Raw genomic sequence first — 8,638 nt, 5'->3', positions numbered from 1 at the left:
CATCGGGTTAAAGCAATGACACCCCCTGTGCCATCGAAGAATGTCGGTTTTGCGTTCATGAAGTCCTTATAGGAACCCCCCTTTTGGTGTCCCTGGCTATCTTCTGGGTTTTGGTGTTGGGGATCACCTCCTGAATTTCTAGAGTTCATTTGCGACATGGCTGCTACCATTGCGGCAGTCAGAACTATCTGAAGTGATGCAAGATCAAGTTGAAAAGGAGGATTGTTGTTGTTCGTTGTGCTGGGTCTCTTTCTTGGAGGCATCGTGATCTAACAAGATCAGGAAAGAGAGGATCATAAGTCCTCTGAATTGAATCAAGAGATATGGGACAGGAGATATCTCATCAAGGCAAATATAGCATCATACTAAGCGATAAAGCAGAAAGAAGTTATAAAGATAGAACATTTTATCGCTAGAGGAATGATCAAAGAATAACGCGTATACGAGGATTTTCTACAAAGGATCGGCTCGAGAAATACTCCCATAGTATTTCATGGTTCGCTGCAGCGTCGATTTGTTGTTTGGAATATTAGGTAAGTTTTAGGTATGCCGCATGCCACAGTCACTCCCAAGCACATGTTGGCCGTGTCTCGAATGAATATAGTTGGCCAGGCTATATTGACCCTAGACACGACTACATAACTGCCCAGGTTTAACCGCAGTGTACAACACCCATTTACTTATGTTTTGTTCTACTTGTAGTTACAGATTTCGACGGCTCGGCATACTTAAATACTTTTGAAAATACTTATATCTTGTAGGATACTTTTAGTTCAGAGCACTTAGGCCCCTTAATGTTTATAGTCTTATACCATGTAAGGTTTGGTATACTCTGTTCACTATAAACAAGGGCTCTGATACCAATCTGTCACACCCCGAAAACCAAAGGCGGAAACGTTCCCGAGGTTGACTCCATGTTGTGTATCAAATCCAATGTACATAGTAATCACAGTAAACAACCATTACATTACATATATATGAAATTTTACATTTGGTTCAAAAGTAATTTGTACAAAAGTTATACATATATCATATGAACAAAAGAGATAAGTCTTCAGAGCACTCCATCTTCACCAAAAGATATCGCCGGGTACCTGTCTAACTTGGACCTGAGAATACAAGCGGTTTGAAAATCAGCATAAAGCTGGTGAGTTCATAAGCGGTTTTGCTTTGTTTTTTGAAAATGTATCGATTTCCTTTAGTTTTCTGAAAAGATTTAATATCCAAGAAAATCCCATATTTTCTTATGTAAAGTAGTTAAGTTATCTTTCGTTACAGTTCTGTTACAGATATAAGTTAACCCCAGGAAAATCCCATATTTTCCTAATTGTAAGATTGATTAGATAACACATAGTATAGTTTAATTCACAACACTATAATTTAGACGAACTGTAAATAGAAAGTATTTTGAAAACCTTGGGACTACATCCCGAACCAGTTATAAGATAATTCGATAAAAACCATGGGATCACTAACCCGAAACTAGATATAAGATAGTTTGATAAAATCATGGGATTATCATCTCGTATAAGATTTAGTTTCAAAACCATGGGATTGCCATCCCGAACGAAATATAGACTCAAGATCATGGGATTATCATCCCGAACGAGATGTAGACATAAAACCATGGGATTACCATCCCGAACGAGATATAGATTCTAAACAGATCCTAGCTATGAATAAGTTTATATTGATACGTATTGTGAGTCGGGTAACCATACTGATATGACAACGAGACCTCCTTGACGTTAGTCAGACGTCGAATGATATCTAGAATTTGTCACCCTAGGCGTGCCCGCCTAACTGTAGCTAGCAGTTAAGGTGTGGGATTGTCAGTCCCGAATAGATCTATTCACAAACTCTTCGCTCTCCCTCCAGGAGACTCTGGTTACACTTCCGGAGAGGATTTACTTGATCATCCATAAAGGGTAGTGACTATCTCACAAGCTAGTATTAAACTATTCACAGGATTCTCATACGATTACAAACATACATAGACTTTAAGACATGATACAGCGAAAAATAGATACATACAATGAAATTATCTGGCAAAAACATTCGAATGATACGGAGATAAACTGAATCAGACATAGTTTATCTAATAACTTAATATAGATATCGGTACATGATAGAAAGAGAAACATAGAACCCCAAATTATTCCCATAATAATTTGATTAGTTTGGTTATTTTCTTAACTAAAATCCATTTAGTTGTAATTGATAAGTCATTCCTTATGCTCAACATAATACATAAGGAGAATAAGAGTTTATAATTTGCCAGATATTATTTGAAATACATAGATGTTATGATTTGAAAACAGTTTTGGTTTGCTTGTATTCCCCCCTGAAAACAGTTAAAAACAGTGAAAAAGGCGTAGGGGTATGAACTCACCGGACGAGAAGTATGACGATTTGGATGCTAAGAGTTGATCCGGGGCTTGCAAATACACGAGATTCCTAATTATAATGTAAAGATACACATTTGTATCTAATTAGGACTTAGTTTGATTGTTGGATAGGGACAATTGTTTCTAGTCGTGAAAACACTCCGATACGAGTGTTTGGAGGGACCCGGGTGGCGTTTAAGGATGGGAAATGACACTAGGGACTTGGGACTTGAGTTTACTCCCCATGAGTAAAATAATACAAGAGTTTTAGGTCCAAAACACCCATTCCCCATGAGTTTACGGCCGTAAACTCATGGTAGGGTGGTTTATGGTGCAAATTTGGGTTATAAATGGATATGGACACTTGGAAATGCTTGGATTAATTTTTCTTAAGGCTTGGATTAATTTAAAAACATCATTTACAACACATGAAGGAGTTTACGGCCTAGGCATGGGTTCTTTGGCCGTAAACTCTCAATTCTCCAAGATTTAGTGTTTTTAAGGTGTTAAAATCAATCACATGTGATTCTAAAAATTCCCACAAGCCTAGAAATGAGTTTACAAGTGACATATGAGGGACTTATGGAGTTTACGGCCCATGAAACCCCTTTCATGGCCGTAAACTCTAATATAGGGAGCTACAAGGTGTTTCAAGGTCTAAAACTTGCATGAATGGACTTCTAAAATTCATCTAAGGGCCTTAGGGGTGTTTAGGTTGCATTCTAACACCAAAATTTTTGGAGTTTACGGCCCAAGAATAGGTCTTGGCCGTAAACTCTTAGAAACTCCATAAAATATGTGTTTAAGGCCTTCAAAGTATTTTTGGTTGGTCCCTTGATTTATTCCAAGGCTTTTTGTGGTGTTGGATGGCTTTCTAACACCTTAGAATTGGTTTTATGTCAAGTTTTGTGGAGTTTACGGCCCAAGAACTCTCCTTGGCCGTAAACTCATCTAAGCCCCTGAAAATTAATGTTTCAAGTGTCCAAATGCAAGAATCAAAGTCCTATAATTCATATCTAAGCTGTAGGGGTGTTTTGGAAGGGTTTAAAGGCATGAAAACACCATTTTCATGAGTTTACGGCCCAAGCTTATGCCTTGGCCGTAAACTCCTTCAAAGTCCACAAAATTATAGTTTTAGGTGTTCTAAGTCCATATCTTGAAGTCCCTTAGCCATATCTAAAGTCCAATTAAGTCTAGGAAGGAGTTTAAGGGCTAAAAACCCTTCAAAATGGTGTTTACGGCCTAGGCTGCCTCCTGGGCCGTAAACTCACATACTTTGTCCAATTTCTTGATTAAGTGTCTAATTTGGAAGCTAAACATGCTATAGATTAAGGCTAGGAAGGTACCTTAAGGATTTGAAGCCTTAAATTTGAGTTTTGGACACTTAATCTTGGGATTTAGGAGAGAGGTTAGAGAGAGAGTAGAGAGAGAAGGAAAAAGCTTCAAATGAGTGCTAGAACATGTTTATATAGTCCCTAAAACTTGGACACGGTGGAATTCTACCCGATACCGGCCTTAAACGATGCTTTGGGTCGCACCCGATTGAGTTTTCGTCACCCGACGAGGATATTTCTAAAACTTATAAAATAACTGTTTTGGGCTAAATTTATGAGTTCCTAAATAGTTTGGACCCTCATGAAATGAAAATAAATATATAATTTTAGTTAACTAAGCCCAAACAATAACGGGACATTTCGATTTCCGACGAGTTATTCGGGTAGAACGGGTTTTCGGCGATGAACAACTTCGGGTTGTTACATTATCCCCCCGTTAGAGGGAATTTCGTCCCGAAATTCAAGGAATAAGATATAGGTCATGGATTGGAATGAGATACGAATGGAGTTGTTGCTTCGGATCTTCACTTTCTCAAGTGGAATCAGGGCTCTATTGAGTGTTCTAATGAATTCTCGTTATCGGAACATGCCTTGGTTTCGCTTCTTGAGTCTCTCTCAATTCACGATATCAATCTGCTTTCTCGTGGAAGTTCCAACCCTGAACGACTTCGGTTTCTTTAAGGAATCACTAGGGTTTCGTTGGGCAGACGCTTCTAAGGATTTGAGACATGATGGTCTAGATAGATATTACTAAGCTCTAAGGGCATCCGAAACCTGAAGGTTACATAATCGATATCTACGAAGATCTCGAAAGGTTTGATGTGAGACTAAACTAGATGCTCGAAAGAAACTCTCGGGAATCCTTCGGAATAGACATTTAGAGGGAATAGTTTCTAACTTCCCGTTTCTCAATAATCACAGAAACGAGGGATGCATGGTAATTTACATTGGGAAAACTTTTGAGTTCTAAGGCATAGAATGATTACGAAAGTTTGATGCCGAAGATCACGAGAACAGGGTCGAGGAAAAATCTAGACGGGTGACCCTTTCGAAAGCAAAGATAACAACATGAATGAGATTCGGTCATTTCTGGTTAAACATGGCATCAAAGTATTTTCATGGAAAGTTTCCCCCTTTATAAATCGAATGGGATAGAATAGTCCTCCGGACCGAGGATTTGATCTATAGATACGAAGTTAGTGTTCTCTATCTCACTAGTTAGTCGTCTCAACGGTATACATTTCGATTACATACGAAGGATTGAGTTTAGAATATGTTCGAATAGATAGATAACAGGTTTCCCTTTTTGCACCCAAAATCGAAAAGAGTTGCAAGTATAAGAATTATCAAAGAGAGATATACCTGCGGCAGCAGAGGGATTTGTGGTTGCAGTTGTCTTGGGACAATTTCTTTTGAAGTGTCCAGCTTCACCACAATTGTAGCAGGCCGGACTGATTCCCGCTCCGGATGATTGGTTCGTTGGCTTCGCTGGTTTTCTACAGGTTCGCGCAAGATGGCCCTTATTGCCACAATTGTCGCAGATCCTTTCACGACATGGACCAGGAATGCGGTGGTGGTAGTTGCACTTACCACACCAAGGAAGGGTACCAGTATATCCACTGGTAGGAGTTTGAGCTGTGGAACCTACAGCTGAAACAGCGACAGGGGCAGCAGCAGCGTGGACTGCTACCGTTTGTTGTTTCTTAGAAGACCCTTGCGTACTCTAGGCCTTACGCTTGTTCTAGGATTTCCTTTTACTTCCGCCTCCACTAGTGACTGGCTCGGGGGTAGTAGCTTCTTCATCAGAGTTGTCTTCGTGATCTATCAGGATTTTAGCAAGGCACTTAGCACTGTCATATGTGTCTGGCTTCGCAGCCAAGACATTCCCCTTTGTTGGCTGGGTCAACCCCCAGATGAATCTCTCTATCTTTTTACTTTTCGGGGTAACCATTCCCGGACAAAGTAGGGCCAGATCGTCGAATCTTGAGGTATAAGCAGCTATGTCAGAACCCTTCATCTTAAGGTTCCATAGTTCATGTTCTAGCTTCTGAAGTTCGCCCCGAGGGCAATATTCTGCGAGAAGAAGTTCCTTCATAGCTTCCCAACCCATAGCATTGGCTACAGGTAGAGTTAAGGATTTGACTCGGCCATTCCACCAAGTCAGGGCTTTGTCTAGGAAGGTACAGGCGGCAAACTTGACTCTATCAGACTCCGAACAGCCACATATTTCAAAGATTGATTCGATTCTCTCGAACCATCGGGTTACAGCAATGACACCCCCTGTGCCATCGAAGAATGTCGGTTTTGCGTTCATGAAGTCCTTATAGGAACCCCCCTTTTGGTGTCCCTGGCTATCTTCTGGGTTTTGGTGTTGGGGATCACCTCCTGAATTTCTAGAGTTCATTTGCGACATGGCTGCTACCATTGCGGCAGTCAGAACTGTCTGAAGTGATGCAAGATCAAGTTGAAAAGGAGGATTGTTGTTGTTCGTTGTGCTGGGTCTCTTTCTTGGAGGCATCGTGATCTAACAAGATCAGGAAAGAGAGGATCATAAGTCCTCTGAATTGAATCAAGAGATATGGGACAGGAGATATCTCATCAAGGCAAATATAGCATCATACTAAGAGATAAAGCAGAAAGAAGTTATAAAGATAGTACATTTTATCGCTAGAGGAATGATCAAATAATAACGCGTATACGAGGATTTTCTACAAAGGATCGGCTCGAGAAATACTCCCATAGTATTTCATGGTTTGCTGCAGCGTCGATTTGTTGTTTGGAATATTAGGTAAGTTTTAGGTATGCCGCATGCCACAGTCACTCCCAAGCACATGTTGGCCGTGTCTCGAATGAATATAGTTGGCCAGGCTATATTGACCCTAGACACGACTACATAACTGCCCAGGTTTAACCGCAGTGTACAACACCAATTTACTTATGTTTTCTTCTACTTGTAGTTACAGATTTCGACGGCTCGGCATACTTAAATACTTTTGAAAATACTTATATCTTGTAGGATACTTTTAGTTCAGAGCACTTAGGCCCCTTAATGTTTATAGTCTTATACCATGTAAGGTTTGGTATACTCTGTTCACTATAAACAAGGGCTCTGATACCAATCTGTCACACCCCGAAAACCAAAGGCGGAAACGTTCCCGGGGTTGACTCCATGTTGTGTATCAAATCCAATGTACATAGTAATCACAGTAAACAACCATTACATTACATATATATGAAATTTTACATTTGGTTCAAAAGTAATTTGTACAAAAGTTATACATATATCATATGAACAAAAGAGATAAGTCTTCAGAGCACTCCATCTTCACCAAAAGATATCGTCGGGTACCTGTCTAACTTGGACCTGAGAATACAAGCGGTTTGAAAATCAGCATAAAGCTGGTGAGTTCATAAGCGGTTTTGCTTTGTTTTTTGAAAATGTATCGATTTCCTTTAGTTTTCTGAAAAGATTTAATATCCAAGAAAATCCCATATTTTCTTATGTAAAGTAGTTAAGTTATCTTTCGTTACAGTTCTGTTACAGATATAAGTTAACCCCAGGAAAATCCCATATTTTCCTAATTGTAAGATTGATTAGATAACACATAGTATAGTTTAATTCACAACACTATAATTTAGACGAACTGTAAATAGAAAGTATTTTGAAAACCTTGGGACTACATCCCGAACCAGTTATAAGATAATTCGATAAAAACCATGGGATCACTAACCCGAAACTAGATATAAGATAGTTTGATAAAATCATGGGATTATCATCCCGTATAAGATTTAGTTTCAAAACCATGGGATTGCCATCCCGAACGAAATATAGACTCAAGATCATGGGATTATCATCCCGAACGAGATGTAGACATAAAACCATGGGATTACCATCCCGAACGAGATATAGATTCTAAACAGATCCTAGCTGTGAATAAGTTTATATTGATACGTATTGTGAGTCGGGTAACCATACTGATATGACAACGAGACCTCCTTGACGTTAGTCAGACGTCGAATGATATCTAGAATTTGTCACCCTAGGCGTGCCCGCCTAACTGTAGCTAGCAGTTAAGGTGTGGGATTGTCAGTCCCGAATAGATCTATTCACAAACTCTTCGCTCTCCCTCCAGGAGACTCTGGTTACACTTCCGGAGAGGATTTACTTGATCATCCATAAAGGGTAGTGACTATCTCACAAGCTAGTATTAAACTATTCACAGGATTCTCATACGATTACAAACATACATAGACTTTAAGACATGATACAGCGAAAAATAGATACATACAATGAAATTATCTGGCAAAAACATTCGAATGATACGGAGATAAACTGAATCAGACATAGTTTATCTAATAACTTAATACAGATATCAGTACATGATAGAAAGAGAAACATAGAACCCCAAATTATTCCCATAATAATTTGATTAGTTTGGTTATTTTCTTAACTAAAATCCATTTAGTTGTAATTGATAAGTCATTCCTTATGCTCAACATAATACATAAGGAGAATAAGAGTTTATAATTTGCCAGATATTATTTGAAATACATAGATGTTATGATTTGAAAACAGTTTTGGTTTGCTTGTATTCCCCCCTGAAAACAGTTAAAAACAGTGAAAAAGGCGTAGGGGTATGAACTCACCGGACGAGAAGTATGACGATTTGGATGCTAAGAGTTGATCCGGGGCTTGCAAATACACGAGATTCCTAATTGTAATGTAAAGATACACATTTGTATCTAATTAGGACTTAGTTTGATTGTTGGATAGGGACAATTGTTTCTAGTCGTGAAAACACTTCGATACGAGTGTTTGGAGGGACCCGGGTGGCGTTTAAGGATGGGAAATGACACTAGGGACTTGGGACTTGAGTTTACTCCCCATGAGTAAAATAATACAAGAGTTTTAGGTCC

Source organism: Lactuca saligna, chromosome 3, assembly GCF_052625555.1.
Source record: "Lactuca saligna cultivar CGN05327 chromosome 3, ASM5262555v1, whole genome shotgun sequence".
NCBI lineage: Eukaryota > Viridiplantae > Streptophyta > Magnoliopsida > Asterales > Asteraceae > Lactuca > Lactuca saligna.
Note: the sequence above shows the minus strand (reverse complement) of the source record.